Genomic DNA, 19,156 nt, shown 5'->3' with positions numbered 1-19,156 from the left:
GCAGATCTGCAGAAGTTTATTGTGCATAGCAGAAAACTTATTTTTTTCATAATGTCACTGAGACGTTAGCGCATCTTTTCCCATATGGTCTAGCGGTTAGGATTCCTGGTTCTCACCCAGGTGGCCCGGGTTCGACTCCCGGTATGGGAATGCACCTTTATCTTAGCTACTGCCACCATTCAAAGACTGACGCGTGTTTTTCAATCAAAAATGTTTCTGGTAGATTTTCACTTTGCAACAAAAATACTTAACATTGGCGATGTATTATGACTTTTGCAAAAGATTTCCTTTTGTTTCATAGCTTAAGCCTTTTTCAACTACACAGTTTTACACAAAAGTGTCAAGGGACTCAACAAGCCATGTGTCCTGTCAGTCATTAGGGCTCCCATGTTCTTTCTAATCGGAAACAGTTTAGAACTGAATTGGAAAGTTCAGAGTTAGTGACAAAATCTCTTGAGAAAAGGAGGATGGCACTTGTGAGCAAAAAACTCGTGATCTTCAAATTATTCAACTGACGTGCCAAAAACCTTGACCATGTAGCGTGTTTTAGCTCTTGTAATGTTTATGTTTTGTATTCAAAGCAAAACACTCTTTTTTTTTTTTTTTTTTTTTACACCTGTCTTGCTGTTTACTGTACTGCTTACACCATGTGGAGAAAGACTTAGTTAGTATTCCTGGTTGACTGGTTCAATTCCTGCTATGGGAGAGACTTTTTTTGGGACTAGTGTCCACATTCCAAAGCCGACACGTGCCTTGCAGACAGAATCAGTTTAGGTTGGAACTGCTCTTTGCAGCCAAAAATGCAGACCACCAGATTTTTTGGATATTTATTTGCACAAAAGCTTATTTGATGTCATATCTCAAACCATTCATATCTCTCACTTTTAATTCCTGGGTGTTAAGGGACTCAACAAGCCTTTATCCCTGTCTGTCATTGGAGCTCCCCTTCCATCAATTGGTGATGTTTTGTTACTGAATGGAAAAGAGCTGTGACTCTCTAGCCAAGATAGTGGCAAAATCAGTTACGGAAACAAGGTACCAGTGCCCCATGTGAGAATCGAACTCACGACCTTCAGATTACGAGACTGACGCGCTACCTGCTGCGCTAACGAGGCAAGATGCATGTAATAATCTGCGGAAGTTGCTTGTGCAAAGCAGTACACCTCTTTTTTTTCATATTGTAAGTGAGCTGGCAGTACATCTTCTCCCGTATGGTCTAGCGCTTAGGATTCCTGGTTTTCACCCAGGTGGCCTGGGTTCGACTCCCGGTATGGAAACACATCCTTTTCTACACCGTTGCCAACATTCAAAGACTGACGTGTGTTTTTAAAACAAACGTATTTCAGGTAGGATTTGTTTTTTTCAGGCAAAAATGCTGAACGCCCGCGTTTTGGCACTTCATTCTGACCCTTCACGCAAGATTCAATTTGGATTCGTAGCTCAACTCATTCTCAACCACCCCTTTTTACACCAAAGTGTCAAGAGACTCAACAACTCATGGGTCCTGTAAGTTATTTGGATTCCCATTTCCTTTTTAATGGAAAACGTTGTAGAATTGAATGGAAAAGTTATAAGTTGGTGACAAAATCTCTCGAGAAAAGGAGGGAACAGTGCCCCGTGTGAGGCTCAAACTCACAACCTTCAGATTACGAGACTGACGCACTACCTACTGCGCTAACGAAGCAAGTTGCACCTGCAGATCTGCAGAAGTTTATTGTGCATAGCAGAAAACTTATTTTTTTCATAATGTCACTGAGACGTTAGCGCATCTTTTCCCATATGGTCTAGCGGTTAGGATTCCTGGTTCTCACCCAGGTGGCCCGGGTTCGACTCCCGGTATGGGAATGCACCTTTATCTTAGCTACTGCCACCATTCAAAGACTGACGCGTGTTTTTCAATCAAAAATGTTTCTGGTAGATTTTCACTTTGCAACAAAAATACTTAACATTGGCGATGCATTATGACTTTTGCAAAAGATTTCCTTTTGTTTCATAGCTTAAGCCTTTTTCAACTACACAGTTTTACACAAAAGTGTCAAGGGACTCAACAAGCCATGTGTCCTGTCAGTCATTAGGGCTCCCATGTTCTTTCTAATCGGAAACAGTTTAGAACTGAATTGGAAAGTTCAGAGTTAGTGACAAAATCTCTTGAGAAAAGGAGGATGGCACTTGTGAGCAAAAAACTCGTGATCTTCAAATTATTCAACTGACGTGCCAAAAACCTTGACCATGTAGCGTGTTTTAGCTCTTGTAATGTTTATGTTTTGTATTCAAAGCAAAACACTCTTTTTTTTTTTTTTTTTTTTTACACCTGTCTTGCTGTTTACTGTACTGCTTACACCATGTGGAGAAAGACTTAGTTAGTATTCCTGGTTGACTGGTTCAATTCCTGCTATGGGAGAGACTTTTTTTTGGGACTAGTGTCCACATTCCAAAGCCGACACGTGCCTTGCAGACAGAATCAGTTTAGGTTGGAACTGCTCTTTGCAGCCAAAAATGCAGACCACCAGGTTTTTTGGATATTTATTTGCACAAAAGCTTATTTGATGTCATATCTCAAACCATTCATATCTCTCACTTTTAATTCCTGGGTGTTAAGGGACTCAACAAGCCTTTATCCCTGTCTGTCATTGGAGCTCCCCTTCCATCAATTGGTGATGTTTTGTTACTGAATGGAAGAGAGCTGTGACTCTCTAGCCAAGATAGTGGCAAAATCAGTTACGGAAACAAGGTACCAGTGCCCCATGTGAGAATCGAACTCACGACCTTCAGATTACGAGACTGACGCGCTACCTGCTGCGCTAACGAGGCAAGATGCATGTAATAATCTGCGGAAGTTGCTTGTGCAAAGCGGTACACCTCTTTTTTTTCATATTGTAAGTGAGCTGGCAGTACATCTTCTCCCGTATGGTCTAGCGCTTAGGATTCCTGGTTTTCACCCAGGTGGCCTGGGTTCGACTCCCGGTATGGAAACACATCCTTTTCTACACCGTTGCCAACATTCAAAGACTGACGTGTGTTTTTAAAACAAACGTATTTCAGGTAGGATTTGTTTTTTTCAGGCAAAAATGCTGAACGCCCGCGTTTTGGCACTTCATTCTGACCCTTCACGCAAGATTCAATTTGGATTCGTAGCTCAACTCATTCTCAACCACCCCTTTTTACACCAAAGTGTCAAGAGACTCAACAACTCATGGGTCCTGTAAGTTATTTGGATTCCCATTTCCTTTCTAATGGAAAACGTTGTAGAATTGAATGGAAAAGTTATAAGTTGGTGACAAAATCTCTCGAGAAAAGGAGGGAACAGTGCCCCGTGTGAGGCTCAAACTCACAACCTTCAGATTACGAGACTGACGCACTACCTACTGCGCTAACGAAGCAAGTTGCACCTGCAGATCTGCAGAAGTTTATTGTGCATAGCAGAAAACTTATTTTTTTCATAATGTCACTGAGACGTTAGCGCATCTTTTCCCATATGGTCTAGCGGTTAGGATTCCTGGTTCTCACCCAGGTGGCCCGGGTTCGACTCCCGGTATGGGAATGCACCTTTATCTTAGCTACTGCCACCATTCAAAGACTGACGCGTGTTTTTCAATCAAAAATGTTTCTGGTAGATTTTCACTTTGCAACAAAAATACTTAACATTGGCGATGCATTATGACTTTTGCAAAAGATTTCCTTTTGTTTCATAGCTTAAGCCTTTTTCAACTACAAAGTTTTACACAAAAGTGTCAAGGGACTCAACAAGCCATGTGTCCTGTCAGTCATTAGGGCTCCCATGTTCTTTCTAATCGGAAACAGTTTAGAACTGAATTGGAAAGTTCAGAGTTAGTGACAAAATCTCTTGAGAAAAGGAGGATGGCACTTGTGAGCAAAAAACTCGTGATCTTCAAATTATTCAACTGACGTGCCAAAAACCTTGACCATGTAGCGTGTTTTAGCTCTTGTAATGTTTATGTTTTGTATTCAAAGCAAAACACTCTTTTTTTTTTTTTTTTTTTTTACACCTGTCTTGCTGTTTACTGTACTGCTTACACCATGTGGAGAAAGACTTAGTTAGTATTCCTGGTTGACTGGTTCAATTCCTGCTATGGGAGAGACTTTTTTTTGGGACTAGTGTCCACATTCCAAAGCCGACACGTGCCTTGCAGACAGAATCAGTTTAGGTTGGAACTGCTCTTTGCAGCCAAAAATGCAGACCACCAGGTTTTTTGGATATTTATTTGCACAAAAGCTTATTTGATGTCATATCTCAAACCATTCATATCTCTCACTTTTAATTCCTGGGTGTTAAGGGACTCAACAAGCCTTTATCCCTGTCTGTCATTGGAGCTCCCCTTCCATCAATTGGTGATGTTTTGTTACTGAATGGAAAAGAGCTGTGACTCTCTAGCCAAGATAGTGGCAAAATCAGTTACGGAAACAAGGTACCAGTGCCCCATGTGAGAATCGAACTCACGACCTTCAGATTACGAGACTGACGCGCTACCTGCTGCGCTAACGAGGCAAGATGCATGTAATAATCTGCGGAAGTTGCTTGTGCAAAGCAGTACACCTCTTTTTTTTCATATTGTAAGTGAGCTGGCAGTACATCTTCTCCCGTATGGTCTAGCGCTTAGGATTCCTGGTTTTCACCCAGGTGGCCTGGGTTCGACTCCCGGTATGGAAACACATCCTTTTCTACACCGTTGCCAACATTCAAAGACTGACGTGTGTTTTTAAAACAAACGTATTTCAGGTAGGATTTGTTTTTTTCAGGCAAAAATGCTGAACGCCCGCGTTTTGGCACTTCATTCTGACCCTTCACGCAAGATTCAATTTGGATTCGTAGCTCAACTCATTCTCAACCACCCCTTTTTACACCAAAGTGTCAAGAGACTCAACAACTCATGGGTCCTGTAAGTTATTTGGATTCCCATTTCCTTTCTAATGGAAAACGTTGTAGAATTGAATGGAAAAGTTATAAGTTGGTGACAAAATCTCTCGAGAAAAGGAGGGAACAGTGCCCCGTGTGAGGCTCAAACTCACAACCTTCAGATTACGAGACTGACGCACTACCTACTGCGCTAACGAAGCAAGTTGCACCTGCAGATCTGCAGAAGTTTATTGTGCATAGCAGAAAACTTATTTTTTTCATAATGTCACTGAGACGTTAGCGCATCTTTTCCCATATGGTCTAGCGGTTAGGATTCCTGGTTCTCACCCAGGTGGCCCGGGTTCGACTCCCGGTATGGGAATGCACCTTTATCTTAGCTACTGCCACCATTCAAAGACTGACGCGTGTTTTTCAATCAAAAATGTTTCTGGTAGATTTTCACTTTGCAACAAAAATACTTAACATTGGCGATGCATTATGACTTTTGCAAAAGATTTCCTTTTGTTTCATAGCTTAAGCCTTTTTCAACTACACAGTTTTACACAAAAGTGTCAAGGGACTCAACAAGCCATGTGTCCTGTCAGTCATTAGGGCTCCCATGTTCTTTCTAATCGGAAACAGTTTAGAACTGAATTGGAAAGTTCAGAGTTAGTGACAAAATCTCTTGAGAAAAGGAGGATGGCACTTGTGAGCAAAAAACTCGTGATCTTCAAATTATTCAACTGACGTGCCAAAAACCTTGACCATGTAGCGTGTTTTAGCTCTTGTAATGTTTATGTTTTGTATTCAAAGCAAAACACTCTTTTTTTTTTTTTTTTTTTTTACACCTGTCTTGCTGTTTACTGTACTGCTTACACCATGTGGAGAAAGACTTAGTTAGTATTCCTGGTTGACTGGTTCAATTCCTGCTATGGGAGAGACTTTTTTTTGGGACTAGTGTCCACATTCCAAAGCCGACACGTGCCTTGCAGACAGAATCAGTTTAGGTTGGAACTGCTCTTTGCAGCCAAAAATGCAGACCACCAGGTTTTTTGGATATTTATTTGCACAAAAGCTTATTTGATGTCATATCTCAAACCATTCATATCTCTCACTTTTAATTCCTGGGTGTTAAGGGACTCAACAAGCCTTTATCCCTGTCTGTCATTGGAGCTCCCCTTCCATCAATTGGTGATGTTTTGTTACTGAATGGAAAAGAGCTGTGACTCTCTAGCCAAGATAGTGGCAAAATCAGTTACGGAAACAAGGTACCAGTGCCCCATGTGAGAATCGAACTCACGACCTTCAGATTACGAGACTGACGCGCTACCTGCTGCGCTAACGAGGCAAGATGCATGTAATAATCTGCGGAAGTTGCTTGTGCAAAGCAGTACACCTCTTTTTTTTCATATTGTAAGTGAGCTGGCAGTACATCTTCTCCCGTATGGTCTAGCGCTTAGGATTCCTGGTTTTCACCCAGGTGGCCTGGGTTCGACTCCCGGTATGGAAACACATCCTTTTCTACACCGTTGCCAACATTCAAAGACTGACGTGTGTTTTTAAAACAAACGTATTTCAGGTAGGATTTGTTTTTTTCAGGCAAAAATGCTGAACGCCCGCGTTTTGGCACTTCATTCTGACCCTTCACGCAAGATTCAATTTGGATTCGTAGCTCAACTCATTCTCAACCACCCCTTTTTACACCAAAGTGTCAAGAGACTCAACAACTCATGGGTCCTGTAAGTTATTTGGATTCCCATTTCCTTTCTAATGGAAAACGTTGTAGAATTGAATGGAAAAGTTATAAGTTGGTGACAAAATCTCTCGAGAAAAGGAGGGAACAGTGCCCCGTGTGAGGCTCAAACTCACAACCTTCAGATTACGAGACTGACGCACTACCTACTGCGCTAACGAAGCAAGTTGCACCTGCAGATCTGCAGAAGTTTATTGTGCATAGCAGAAAACTTATTTTTTTCATAATGTCACTGAGACGTTAGCGCATCTTTTCCCATATGGTCTAGCGGTTAGGATTCCTGGTTCTCACCCAGGTGGCCCGGGTTCGACTCCCGGTATGGGAATGCACCTTTATCTTAGCTACTGCCACCATTCAAAGACTGACGCGTGTTTTTCAATCAAAAATGTTTCTGGTAGATTTTCACTTTGCAACAAAAATACTTAACATTGGCGATGCATTATGACTTTTGCAAAAGATTTCCTTTTGTTTCATAGCTTAAGCCTTTTTCAACTACACAGTTTTACACAAAAGTGTCAAGGGACTCAACAAGCCATGTGTCCTGTCAGTCATTAGGGCTCCCATGTTCTTTCTAATCGGAAACAGTTTAGAACTGAATTGGAAAGTTCAGAGTTAGTGACAAAATCTCTTGAGAAAAGGAGGATGGCACTTGTGAGCAAAAAACTCGTGATCTTCAAATTATTCAACTGACGTGCCAAAAACCTTGACCATGTAGCGTGTTTTAGCTCTTGTAATGTTTATGTTTTGTATTCAAAGCAAAACACTCTTTTTTTTTTTTTTTTTTTTTACACCTGTCTTGCTGTTTACTGTACTGCTTACACCATGTGGAGAAAGACTTAGTTAGTATTCCTGGTTGACTGGTTCAATTCCTGCTATGGGAGAGACTTTTTTTTGGGACTAGTGTCCACATTCCAAAGCCGACACGTGCCTTGCAGACAGAATCAGTTTAGGTTGGAACTGCTCTTTGCAGCCAAAAATGCAGACCACCAGGTTTTTTGGATATTTATTTGCACAAAAGCTTATTTGATGTCATATCTCAAACCATTCATATCTCTCACTTTTAATTCCTGGGTGTTAAGGGACTCAACAAGCCTTTATCCCTGTCTGTCATTGGAGCTCCCCTTCCATCAATTGGTGATGTTTTGTTACTGAATGGAAGAGAGCTGTGACTCTCTAGCCAAGATAGTGGCAAAATCAGTTACGGAAACAAGGTACCAGTGCCCCATGTGAGAATCGAACTCACGACCTTCAGATTACGAGACTGACGCGCTACCTGCTGCGCTAACGAGGCAAGATGCATGTAATAATCTGCGGAAGTTGCTTGTGCAAAGCAGTACACCTCTTTTTTTTCATATTGTAAGTGAGCTGGCAGTACATCTTCTCCCGTATGGTCTAGCGCTTAGGATTCCTGGTTTTCACCCAGGTGGCCTGGGTTCGACTCCCGGTATGGAAACACATCCTTTTCTACACCGTTGCCAACATTCAAAGACTGACGTGTGTTTTTAAAACAAACGTATTTCAGGTAGGATTTGTTTTTTTCAGGCAAAAATGCTGAACGCCCGCGTTTTGGCACTTCATTCTGACCCTTCACGCAAGATTCAATTTGGATTCGTAGCTCAACTCATTCTCAACCACCCCTTTTTACACCAAAGTGTCAAGAGACTCAACAACTCATGGGTCCTGTAAGTTATTTGGATTCCCATTTCCTTTCTAATGGAAAACGTTGTAGAATTGAATGGAAAAGTTATAAGTTGGTGACAAAATCTCTCGAGAAAAGGAGGGAACAGTGCCCCGTGTGAGGCTCAAACTCACAACCTTCAGATTACGAGACTGACGCACTACCTACTGCGCTAACGAAGCAAGTTGCACCTGCAGATCTGCAGAAGTTTATTGTGCATAGCAGAAAACTTATTTTTTTCATAATGTCACTGAGACGTTAGCGCATCTTTTCCCATATGGTCTAGCGGTTAGGATTCCTGGTTCTCACCCAGGTGGCCCGGGTTCGACTCCCGGTATGGGAATGCACCTTTATCTTAGCTACTGCCACCATTCAAAGACTGACGCGTGTTTTTCAATCAAAAATGTTTCTGGTAGATTTTCACTTTGCAACAAAAATACTTAACATTGGCGATGCATTATGACTTTTGCAAAAGATTTCCTTTTGTTTCATAGCTTAAGCCTTTTTCAACTACACAGTTTTACACAAAAGTGTCAAGGGACTCAACAAGCCATGTGTCCTGTCAGTCATTAGGGCTCCCATGTTCTTTCTAATCGGAAACAGTTTAGAACTGAATTGGAAAGTTCAGAGTTAGTGACAAAATCTCTTGAGAAAAGGAGGATGGCACTTGTGAGCAAAAAACTCGTGATCTTCAAATTATTCAACTGACGTGCCAAAAACCTTGACCATGTAGCGTGTTTTAGCTCTTGTAATGTTTATGTTTTGTATTCAAAGCAAAACACTCTTTTTTTTTTTTTTTTTTTTTTACACCTGTCTTGCTGTTTACTGTACTGCTTACACCATGTGGAGAAAGACTTAGTTAGTATTCCTGGTTGACTGGTTCAATTCCTGCTATGGGAGAGACTTTTTTTTGGGACTAGTGTCCACATTCCAAAGCCGACACGTGCCTTGCAGACAGAATCAGTTTAGGTTGGAACTGCTCTTTGCAGCCAAAAATGCAGACCACCAGGTTTTTTGGATATTTATTTGCACAAAAGCTTATTTGATGTCATATCTCAAACCATTCATATCTCTCACTTTTAATTCCTGGGTGTTAAGGGACTCAACAAGCCTTTATCCCTGTCTGTCATTGGAGCTCCCCTTCCATCAATTGGTGATGTTTTGTTACTGAATGGAAAAGAGCTGTGACTCTCTAGCCAAGATAGTGGCAAAATCAGTTACGGAAACAAGGTACCAGTGCCCCATGTGAGAATCGAACTCACGACCTTCAGATTACGAGACTGACGCGCTACCTGCTGCGCTAACGAGGCAAGATGCATGTAATAATCTGCGGAAGTTGCTTGTGCAAAGCAGTACACCTCTTTTTTTTCATATTGTAAGTGAGCTGGCAGTACATCTTCTCCCGTATGGTCTAGCGCTTAGGATTCCTGGTTTTCACCCAGGTGGCCTGGGTTCGACTCCCGGTATGGAAACACATCCTTTTCTACACCGTTGCCAACATTCAAAGACTGACGTGTGTTTTTAAAACAAACGTATTTCAGGTAGGATTTGTTTTTTTCAGGCAAAAATGCTGAACGCCCGCGTTTTGGCACTTCATTCTGACCCTTCACGCAAGATTCAATTTGGATTCGTAGCTCAACTCATTCTCAACCACCCCTTTTTACACCAAAGTGTCAAGAGACTCAACAACTCATGGGTCCTGTAAGTTATTTGGATTCCCATTTCCTTTCTAATGGAAAACGTTGTAGAATTGAATGGAAAAGTTATAAGTTGGTGACAAAATCTCTCGAGAAAAGGAGGGAACAGTGCCCCGTGTGAGGCTCAAACTCACAACCTTCAGATTACGAGACTGACGCACTACCTACTGCGCTAACGAAGCAAGTTGCACCTGCAGATCTGCAGAAGTTTATTGTGCATAGCAGAAAACTTATTTTTTTCATAATGTCACTGAGACGTTAGCGCATCTTTTCCCATATGGTCTAGCGGTTAGGATTCCTGGTTCTCACCCAGGTGGCCCGGGTTCGACTCCCGGTATGGGAATGCACCTTTATCTTAGCTACTGCCACCATTCAAAGACTGACGCGTGTTTTTCAATCAAAAATGTTTCTGGTAGATTTTCACTTTGCAACAAAAATACTTAACATTGGCGATGCATTATGACTTTTGCAAAAGATTTCCTTTTGTTTCATAGCTTAAGCCTTTTTCAACTACACAGTTTTACACAAAAGTGTCAAGGGACTCAACAAGCCATGTGTCCTGTCAGTCATTAGGGCTCCCATGTTCTTTCTAATCGGAAACAGTTTAGAACTGAATTGGAAAGTTCAGAGTTAGTGACAAAATCTCTTGAGAAAAGGAGGATGGCACTTGTGAGCAAAAAACTCGTGATCTTCAAATTATTCAACTGACGTGCCAAAAACCTTGACCATGTAGCGTGTTTTAGCTCTTGTAATGTTTATGTTTTGTATTCAAAGCAAAACACTCTTTTTTTTTTTTTTTTTTTTTACACCTGTCTTGCTGTTTACTGTACTGCTTACACCATGTGGAGAAAGACTTAGTTAGTATTCCTGGTTGACTGGTTCAATTCCTGCTATGGGAGAGACTTTTTTTTGGGACTAGTGTCCACATTCCAAAGCCGACACGTGCCTTGCAGACAGAATCAGTTTAGGTTGGAACTGCTCTTTGCAGCCAAAAATGCAGACCACCAGGTTTTTTGGATATTTATTTGCACAAAAGCTTATTTGATGTCATATCTCAAACCATTCATATCTCTCACTTTTAATTCCTGGGTGTTAAGGGACTCAACAAGCCTTTATCCCTGTCTGTCATTGGAGCTCCCCTTCCATCAATTGGTGATGTTTTGTTACTGAATGGAAGAGAGCTGTGACTCTCTAGCCAAGATAGTGGCAAAATCAGTTACGGAAACAAGGTACCAGTGCCCCATGTGAGAATCGAACTCACGACCTTCAGATTACGAGACTGACGCGCTACCTGCTGCGCTAACGAGGCAAGATGCATGTAATAATCTGCGGAAGTTGCTTGTGCAAAGCAGTACACCTCTTTTTTTTCATATTGTAAGTGAGCTGGCAGTACATCTTCTCCCGTATGGTCTAGCGCTTAGGATTCCTGGTTTTCACCCAGGTGGCCTGGGTTCGACTCCCGGTATGGAAACACATCCTTTTCTACACCGTTGCCAACATTCAAAGACTGACGTGTGTTTTTAAAACAAACGTATTTCAGGTAGGATTTGTTTTTTTCAGGCAAAAATGCTGAACGCCCGCGTTTTGGCACTTCATTCTGACCCTTCACGCAAGATTCAATTTGGATTCGTAGCTCAACTCATTCTCAACCACCCCTTTTTACACCAAAGTGTCAAGAGACTCAACAACTCATGGGTCCTGTAAGTTATTTGGATTCCCATTTCCTTTCTAATGGAAAACGTTGTAGAATTGAATGGAAAAGTTATAAGTTGGTGACAAAATCTCTCGAGAAAAGGAGGGAACAGTGCCCCGTGTGAGGCTCAAACTCACAACCTTCAGATTACGAGACTGACGCACTACCTACTGCGCTAACGAAGCAAGTTGCACCTGCAGATCTGCAGAAGTTTATTGTGCATAGCAGAAAACTTATTTTTTTCATAATGTCACTGAGACGTTAGCGCATCTTTTCCCATATGGTCTAGCGGTTAGGATTCCTGGTTCTCACCCAGGTGGCCCGGGTTCGACTCCCGGTATGGGAATGCACCTTTATCTTAGCTACTGCCACCATTCAAAGACTGACGCGTGTTTTTCAATCAAAAATGTTTCTGGTAGATTTTCACTTTGCAACAAAAATACTTAACATTGGCGATGCATTATGACTTTTGCAAAAGATTTCCTTTTGTTTCATAGCTTAAGCCTTTTTCAACTACACAGTTTTACACAAAAGTGTCAAGGGACTCAACAAGCCATGTGTCCTGTCAGTCATTAGGGCTCCCATGTTCTTTCTAATCGGAAACAGTTTAGAACTGAATTGGAAAGTTCAGAGTTAGTGACAAAATCTCTTGAGAAAAGGAGGATGGCACTTGTGAGCAAAAAACTCGTGATCTTCAAATTATTCAACTGACGTGCCAAAAACCTTGACCATGTAGCGTGTTTTAGCTCTTGTAATGTTTATGTTTTGTATTCAAAGCAAAACACTCTTTTTTTTTTTTTTTTTTTTTTACACCTGTCTTGCTGTTTACTGTACTGCTTACACCATGTGGAGAAAGACTTAGTTAGTATTCCTGGTTGACTGGTTCAATTCCTGCTATGGGAGAGACTTTTTTTTGGGACTAGTGTCCACATTCCAAAGCCGACACGTGCCTTGCAGACAGAATCAGTTTAGGTTGGAACTGCTCTTTGCAGCCAAAAATGCAGACCACCAGGTTTTTTGGATATTTATTTGCACAAAAGCTTATTTGATGTCATATCTCAAACCATTCATATCTCTCACTTTTAATTCCTGGGTGTTAAGGGACTCAACAAGCCTTTATCCCTGTCTGTCATTGGAGCTCCCCTTCCATCAATTGGTGATGTTTTGTTACTGAATGGAAAAGAGCTGTGACTCTCTAGCCAAGATAGTGGCAAAATCAGTTACGGAAACAAGGTACCAGTGCCCCATGTGAGAATCGAACTCACGACCTTCAGATTACAAGACTGACGCGCTACCTGCTGCGCTAACGAGGCAAGATGCATGTAGTAATCTGCGGAAGTTGCTTGTGCAAAGCAGTACACCTCTTTTTTTTCATATTGTAAGTGAGCTGGCAGTACATCTTCTCCCGTATGGTCTAGCGCTTAGGATTCCTGGTTTTCACCCAGGTGGCCTGGGTTCGACTCCCGGTATGGAAACACATCCTTTTCTACACCGTTGCCAACATTCAAAGACTGACGTGTGTTTTTAAAACAAACGTATTTCAGGTAGGATTTGTTTTTTTCAGGCAAAAATGCTGAACGCCCGCGTTTTGGCACTTCATTCTGACCCTTCACGCAAGATTCAATTTGGATTCGTAGCTCAACTCATTCTCAACCACCCCTTTTTACACCAAAGTGTCAAGAGACTCAACAACTCATGGGTCCTGTAAGTTATTTGGATTCCCATTTCCTTTCTAATGGAAAACGTTGTAGAATTGAATGGAAAAGTTATAAGTTGGTGACAAAATCTCTCGAGAAAAGGAGGGAACAGTGCCCCGTGTGAGGCTCAAACTCACAACCTTCAGATTACGAGACTGACGCACTACCTACTGCGCTAACGAAGCAAGTTGCACCTGCAGATCTGCAGAAGTTTATTGTGCATAGCAGAAAACTTATTTTTTTCATAATGTCACTGAGACGTTAGCGCATCTTTTCCCATATGGTCTAGCGGTTAGGATTCCTGGTTCTCACCCAGGTGGCCCGGGTTCGACTCCCGGTATGGGAATGCACCTTTATCTTAGCTACTGCCACCATTCAAAGACTGACGTGTGTTTTTCAATCAAAAATGTTTCTGGTAGATTTTCACTTTGCAACAAAAATACTTAACATTGGCGATGCATTATGACTTTTGCAAAAGATTTCCTTTTGTTTCATAGCTTAAGCCTTTTTCAACTACACAGTTTTACACAAAAGTGTCAAGGGACTCAACAAGCCATGTGTCCTGTCAGTCATTAGGGCTCCCATGTTCTTTCTAATCGGAAACAGTTTAGAACTGAATTGGAAAGTTTAGAGTTAGTGACAAAATCTCTTGAGAAAAGGAGGATGGCACTTGTGAGCAAAAAACTCGTGATCTTCAAATTATTCAACTGACGTGCCAAAAACCTTGACCATGTAGCGTGTTTTAGCTCTTGTAATGTTTATGTTTTGTATTCAAAGCAAAACACTCTTTTTTTTTTTTTTTTTTTTTACACCTGTCTTGCTGTTTACTGTACTGCTTACACCATGTGGAGAAAGACTTAGTTAGTATTCCTGGTTGACTGGTTCAATTCCTGCTATGGGAGAGACTTTTTTTTGGGACTAGTGTCCACATTCCAAAGCCGACACGTGCCTTGCAGACAGAATCAGTTTAGGTTGGAACTGCTCTTTGCAGCCAAAAATGCAGACCACCAGGTTTTTTGGATATTTATTTGCACAAAAGCTTATTTGATGTCATATCTCAAACCATTCATATCTCTCACTTTTAATTCCTGGGTGTTAAGGGACTCAACAAGCCTTTATCCCTGTCTGTCATTGGAGCTCCCCTTCCATCAATTGGTGATGTTTTGTTACTGAATGGAAGAGAGCTGTGACTCTCTAGCCAAGATAGTGGCAAAATCAGTTACGGAAACAAGGTACCAGTGCCCCATGTGAGAATCGAACTCACGACCTTCAGATTACGAGACTGACGCGCTACCTGCTGCGCTAACGAGGCAAGATGCATGTAATAATCTGCGGAAGTTGCTTGTGCAAAGCAGTACACCTCTTTTTTTTCATATTGTAAGTGAGCTGGCAGTACATCTTCTCCCGTATGGTCTAGCGCTTAGGATTCCTGGTTTTCACCCAGGTGGCCTGGGTTCGACTCCCGGTATGGAAACACATCCTTTTCTACACCGTTGCCAACATTCAAAGACTGACGTGTGTTTTTAAAACAAACGTATTTCAGGTAGGATTTGTTTTTTTCAGGCAAAAATGCTGAACGCCCGCGTTTTGGCACTTCATTCTGACCCTTCACGCAAGATTCAATTTGGATTCGTAGCTCAACTCATTCTCAACCACCCCTTTTTACACCAAAGTGTCAAGAGACTCAACAACTCATGGGTCCTGTAAGTTATTTGGATTCCCATTTCCTTTCTAATGGAAAACGTTGTAGAATTGAATGGAAAAGTTATAAGTTGGTGACAAAATCTCTCGAGAAAAGGAGGGAACAGTGCCCCGTGTGAGGCTCAAACTCACAACCTTCAGATTACGAGACTGACGCACTACCTACTGCGCTAACGAAGCAAGTTGCACCTGCAGATCTGCAGAAGTTTATTGTGCATAGCAGAAAACTTATTTTTTTCATAATGTCACTGAGACGTTAGCGCATCTTTTCCCATATGGTCTAGCGGTTAGGATTCCTGGTTCTCACCCAGGTGGCCCGGGTTCGACTCCCGGTATGGGAATGCACCTTTATCTTAGCTACTGCCACCATTCAAAGACTGACGTGTGTTTTTCAATCAAAAATGTTTCTGGTAGATTTTCACTTTGCAACAAAAATACTTAACATTGGCGATGCATTATGACTTTTGCAAAAGATTTCCTTTTGTTTCATAGCTTAAGCCTTTTTCAACTACACAGTTTTACACAAAAGTGTCAAGGGACTCAACAAGCCATGTGTCCTGTCAGTCATTAGGGCTCCCATGTTCTTTCTAATCGGAAACAGTTTAGAACTGAATTGGAAAGTTTAGAGTTAGTGACAAAATCTCTTGAGAAAAGGAGGATGGCACTTGTGAGCAAAAAACTCGTGATCTTCAAATTATTCAACTGACGTGCCAAAAACCTTGACCATGTAGCGTGTTTTAGCTCTTGTAATGTTTATGTTTTGTATTCAAAGCAAAACACTCTTTTTTTTTTTTTTTTTTTTTACACCTGTCTTGCTGTTTACTGTACTGCTTACACCATGTGGAGAAAGACTTAGTTAGTATTCCTGGTTGACTGGTTCAATTCCTGCTATGGGAGAGACTTTTTTTTGGGACTAGTGTCCACATTCCAAAGCCGACACGTGCCTTGCAGACAGAATCAGTTTAGGTTGGAACTGCTCTTTGCAGCCAAAAATGCAGACCACCAGGTTTTTTGGATATTTATTTGCACAAAAGCTTATTTGATGTCATATCTCAAACCATTCATATCTCTCACTTTTAATTCCTGGGTGTTAAGGGACTCAACAAGCCTTTATCCCTGTCTGTCATTGGAGCTCCCCTTCCATCAATTGGTGATGTTTTGTTACTGAATGGAAAAGAGCTGTGACTCTCTAGCCAAGATAGTGGCAAAATCAGTTACGGAAACAAGGTACCAGTGCCCCATGTGAGAATCGAACTCACGACCTTCAGATTACAAGACTGACGCGCTACCTGCTGCGCTAACGAGGCAAGATGCATGTAGTAATCTGCGGAAGTTGCTTGTGCAAAGCAGTACACCTCTTTTTTTTCATATTGTAAGTGAGCTGGCAGTACATCTTCTCCCGTATGGTCTAGCGCTTAGGATTCCTGGTTTTCACCCAGGTGGCCTGGGTTCGACTCCCGGTATGGAAACACATCCTTTTCTACACCGTTGCCAACATTCAAAGACTGACGTGTGTTTTTAAAACAAACGTATTTCAGGTAGGATTTGTTTTTTTCAGGCAAAAATGCTGAACGCCCGCGTTTTGGCACTTCATTCTGACCCTTCACGCAAGATTCAATTTGGATTCGTAGCTCAACTCATTCTCAACCACCCCTTTTTACACCAAAGTGTCAAGAGACTCAACAACTCATGGGTCCTGTAAGTTATTTGGATTCCCATTTCCTTTCTAATGGAAAACGTTGTAGAATTGAATGGAAAAGTTATAAGTTGGTGACAAAATCTCTCGAGAAAAGGAGGGAACAGTGCCCCGTGTGAGGCTCAAACTCACAACCTTCAGATTACGAGACTGACGCACTACCTACTGCGCTAACGAAGCAAGTTGCACCTGCAGATCTGCAGAAGTTTATTGTGCATAGCAGAAAACTTATTTTTTTCATAATGTCACTGAGACGTTAGCGCATCTTTTCCCATATGGTCTAGCGGTTAGGATTCCTGGTTCTCACCCAGGTGGCCCGGGTTCGACTCCCGGTATGGGAATGCACCTTTATCTTAGCTACTGCCACCATTCAAAGACTGACGTGTGTTTTTCAATCAAAAATGTTTCTGGTAGATTTTCACTTTGCAACAAAAATACTTAACATTGGCGATGCATTATGACTTTTGCAAAAGATTTCCTTTTGTTTCATAGCTTAAGCCTTTTTCAACTACACAGTTTTACACAAAAGTGTCAAGGGACTCAACAAGCCATGTGTCCTGTCAGTCATTAGGGCTCCCATGTTCTTTCTAATCGGAAACAGTTTAGAACTGAATTGGAAAGTTTAGAGTTAGTGACAAAATCTCTTGAGAAAAGGAGGATGGCACTTGTGAGCAAAAAACTCGTGATCTTCAAATTATTCAACTGACGTGCCAAAAACCTTGACCATGTAGCGTGTTTTAGCTCTTGTAATGTTTATGTTTTGTATTCAAAGCAAAACACTCTTTTTTTTTTTTTTTTTTTTTACACCTGTCTTGCTGTTTACTGTACTGCTTACACCATGTGGAGAAAGACTTAGTTAGTATTCCTGGTTGACTGGTTCAATTCCTGCTATGGGAGAGACTTTTTTTTGGGACTAGTGTCCACATTCCAAAGCCGACACGTGCCTTGCAGACAGAATCAGTTTAGGTTGGAACTGCTCTTTGCAGCCAAAAATGCAGACCACCAGGTTTTTTGGATATTTATTTGCACAAAAGCTTATTTGATGTCATATCTCAAACCATTCATATCTCTCACTTTTAATTCCTGGGTGTTAAGGGACTCAACAAGCCTTTATCCCTGTCTGTCATTGGAGCTCCCCTTCCATCAATTGGTGATGTTTTGTTACTGAATGGAAGAGAGCTGTGACTCTCTAGCCAAGATAGTGGCAAAATCAGTTACGGAAACAAGGTACCAGTGCCCCATGTGAGAATCGAACTCACGACCTTCAGATTACGAGACTGACGCGCTACCTGCTGCGCTAACGAGGCAAGATGCATGTAATAATCTGCGGAAGTTGCTTGTGCAAAGCAGTACACCTCTTTTTTTTCATATTGTAAGTGAGCTGGCAGTACATCTTCTCCCGTATGGTCTAGCGCTTAGGATTCCTGGTTTTCACCCAGGTGGCCTGGGTTCGACTCCCGGTATGGAAACACATCCTTTTCTACACCGTTGCCAACATTCAAAGACTGACGTGTGTTTTTAAAACAAACGTATTTCAGGTAGGATTTGTTTTTTTCAGGCAAAAATGCTGAACGCCCGCGTTTTGGCACTTCATTCTGACCCTTCACGCAAGATTCAATTTGGATTCGTAGCTCAACTCATTCTCAACCACCCCTTTTTACACCAAAGTGTCAAGAGACTCAACAACTCATGGGTCCTGTAAGTTATTTGGATTCCCATTTCCTTTCTAATGGAAAACGTTGTAGAATTGAATGGAAAAGTTATAAGTTGGTGACAAAATCTCTCGAGAAAAGGAGGGAACAGTGCCCCGTGTGAGGCTCAAACTCACAACCTTCAGATTACGAGACTGACGCACTACCTACTGCGCTAACGAAGCAAGTTGCACCTGCAGATCTGCAGAAGTTTATTGTGCATAGCAGAAAACTTATTTTTTTCATAATGTCACTGAGACGTTAGCGCATCTTTTCCCATATGGTCTAGCGGTTAGGATTCCTGGTTCTCACCCAGGTGGCCCGGGTTCGACTCCCGGTATGGGAATGCACCTTTATCTTAGCTACTGCCACCATTCAAAGACTGACGTGTGTTTTTCAATCAAAAATGTTTCTGGTAGATTTTCACTTTGCAACAAAAATACTTAACATTGGCGATGCATTATGACTTTTGCAAAAGATTTCCTTTTGTTTCATAGCTTAAGCCTTTTTCAACTACACAGTTTTACACAAAAGTGTCAAGGGACTCAACAAGCCATGTGTCCTGTCAGTCATTAGGGCTCCCATGTTCTTTCTAATCGGAAACAGTTTAGAACTGAATTGGAAAGTTTAGAGTTAGTGACAAAATCTCTTGAGAAAAGGAGGATGGCACTTGTGAGCAAAAAACTCGTGATCTT

The 19,156-nt window shown here is 41.6% G+C and overlaps 23 non-coding genes across 23 annotated transcripts; 12 read left to right on the top strand and 11 right to left on the bottom strand.

Moving 5' to 3' along the window:
• Positions 1-78: 78 nt before the first annotated feature.
• TRNAE-CUC (transfer RNA glutamic acid (anticodon CUC)) lies at positions 79-150 on the top strand. Its single transcript has one exon. It is a non-coding gene; the product is annotated as a tRNA-Glu (tRNA).
• An 892-nt stretch (positions 151-1,042) lies between these two features.
• On the bottom strand, positions 1,043-1,115 carry TRNAT-CGU (transfer RNA threonine (anticodon CGU)). The gene has a single exon. It is a non-coding gene; the product is annotated as a tRNA-Thr (tRNA).
• A 658-nt stretch (positions 1,116-1,773) lies between these two features.
• TRNAE-CUC (transfer RNA glutamic acid (anticodon CUC)) lies at positions 1,774-1,845 on the top strand. The gene has a single exon. It is a non-coding gene; the product is annotated as a tRNA-Glu (tRNA).
• An 893-nt stretch (positions 1,846-2,738) lies between these two features.
• TRNAT-CGU (transfer RNA threonine (anticodon CGU)) lies at positions 2,739-2,811 on the bottom strand. Its single transcript has one exon. It is a non-coding gene; the product is annotated as a tRNA-Thr (tRNA).
• A 658-nt stretch (positions 2,812-3,469) lies between these two features.
• Positions 3,470-3,541, top strand: TRNAE-CUC (transfer RNA glutamic acid (anticodon CUC)). The gene has a single exon. It is a non-coding gene; the product is annotated as a tRNA-Glu (tRNA).
• An 893-nt stretch (positions 3,542-4,434) lies between these two features.
• On the bottom strand, positions 4,435-4,507 carry TRNAT-CGU (transfer RNA threonine (anticodon CGU)). The gene has a single exon. It is a non-coding gene; the product is annotated as a tRNA-Thr (tRNA).
• Positions 4,508-5,165: 658 nt separating this feature from the next.
• On the top strand, positions 5,166-5,237 carry TRNAE-CUC (transfer RNA glutamic acid (anticodon CUC)). Its single transcript has one exon. It is a non-coding gene; the product is annotated as a tRNA-Glu (tRNA).
• Positions 5,238-6,130: 893 nt separating this feature from the next.
• On the bottom strand, positions 6,131-6,203 carry TRNAT-CGU (transfer RNA threonine (anticodon CGU)). Its single transcript has one exon. It is a non-coding gene; the product is annotated as a tRNA-Thr (tRNA).
• A 658-nt stretch (positions 6,204-6,861) lies between these two features.
• Positions 6,862-6,933, top strand: TRNAE-CUC (transfer RNA glutamic acid (anticodon CUC)). The gene has a single exon. It is a non-coding gene; the product is annotated as a tRNA-Glu (tRNA).
• Positions 6,934-7,826: 893 nt separating this feature from the next.
• On the bottom strand, positions 7,827-7,899 carry TRNAT-CGU (transfer RNA threonine (anticodon CGU)). The gene has a single exon. It is a non-coding gene; the product is annotated as a tRNA-Thr (tRNA).
• Positions 7,900-8,557: 658 nt separating this feature from the next.
• On the top strand, positions 8,558-8,629 carry TRNAE-CUC (transfer RNA glutamic acid (anticodon CUC)). The gene has a single exon. It is a non-coding gene; the product is annotated as a tRNA-Glu (tRNA).
• An 894-nt stretch (positions 8,630-9,523) lies between these two features.
• On the bottom strand, positions 9,524-9,596 carry TRNAT-CGU (transfer RNA threonine (anticodon CGU)). Its single transcript has one exon. It is a non-coding gene; the product is annotated as a tRNA-Thr (tRNA).
• A 658-nt stretch (positions 9,597-10,254) lies between these two features.
• TRNAE-CUC (transfer RNA glutamic acid (anticodon CUC)) lies at positions 10,255-10,326 on the top strand. The gene has a single exon. It is a non-coding gene; the product is annotated as a tRNA-Glu (tRNA).
• Positions 10,327-11,219: 893 nt separating this feature from the next.
• TRNAT-CGU (transfer RNA threonine (anticodon CGU)) lies at positions 11,220-11,292 on the bottom strand. Its single transcript has one exon. It is a non-coding gene; the product is annotated as a tRNA-Thr (tRNA).
• A 658-nt stretch (positions 11,293-11,950) lies between these two features.
• TRNAE-CUC (transfer RNA glutamic acid (anticodon CUC)) lies at positions 11,951-12,022 on the top strand. The gene has a single exon. It is a non-coding gene; the product is annotated as a tRNA-Glu (tRNA).
• Positions 12,023-12,916: 894 nt separating this feature from the next.
• Positions 12,917-12,989, bottom strand: TRNAT-UGU (transfer RNA threonine (anticodon UGU)). The gene has a single exon. It is a non-coding gene; the product is annotated as a tRNA-Thr (tRNA).
• Positions 12,990-13,647: 658 nt separating this feature from the next.
• TRNAE-CUC (transfer RNA glutamic acid (anticodon CUC)) lies at positions 13,648-13,719 on the top strand. Its single transcript has one exon. It is a non-coding gene; the product is annotated as a tRNA-Glu (tRNA).
• An 893-nt stretch (positions 13,720-14,612) lies between these two features.
• TRNAT-CGU (transfer RNA threonine (anticodon CGU)) lies at positions 14,613-14,685 on the bottom strand. The gene has a single exon. It is a non-coding gene; the product is annotated as a tRNA-Thr (tRNA).
• A 658-nt stretch (positions 14,686-15,343) lies between these two features.
• TRNAE-CUC (transfer RNA glutamic acid (anticodon CUC)) lies at positions 15,344-15,415 on the top strand. Its single transcript has one exon. It is a non-coding gene; the product is annotated as a tRNA-Glu (tRNA).
• Positions 15,416-16,308: 893 nt separating this feature from the next.
• Positions 16,309-16,381, bottom strand: TRNAT-UGU (transfer RNA threonine (anticodon UGU)). The gene has a single exon. It is a non-coding gene; the product is annotated as a tRNA-Thr (tRNA).
• A 658-nt stretch (positions 16,382-17,039) lies between these two features.
• Positions 17,040-17,111, top strand: TRNAE-CUC (transfer RNA glutamic acid (anticodon CUC)). The gene has a single exon. It is a non-coding gene; the product is annotated as a tRNA-Glu (tRNA).
• An 893-nt stretch (positions 17,112-18,004) lies between these two features.
• On the bottom strand, positions 18,005-18,077 carry TRNAT-CGU (transfer RNA threonine (anticodon CGU)). Its single transcript has one exon. It is a non-coding gene; the product is annotated as a tRNA-Thr (tRNA).
• Positions 18,078-18,735: 658 nt separating this feature from the next.
• On the top strand, positions 18,736-18,807 carry TRNAE-CUC (transfer RNA glutamic acid (anticodon CUC)). Its single transcript has one exon. It is a non-coding gene; the product is annotated as a tRNA-Glu (tRNA).
• The last annotated feature ends 349 nt before the right edge of the window (positions 18,808-19,156 follow it).

This window comes from Phyllobates terribilis, unplaced genomic scaffold (genome assembly GCF_046119375.1).
Source record: "Phyllobates terribilis strain yellow unplaced genomic scaffold, ASM4611937v1 Scaffold_971__1_contigs__length_502685, whole genome shotgun sequence".
Lineage (NCBI taxonomy): Eukaryota > Metazoa > Chordata > Amphibia > Anura > Dendrobatidae > Phyllobates > Phyllobates terribilis.
The sequence above is the reverse complement of the archived record's forward strand: the minus strand, read 5'-3'. Positions and strand labels throughout refer to the sequence as shown.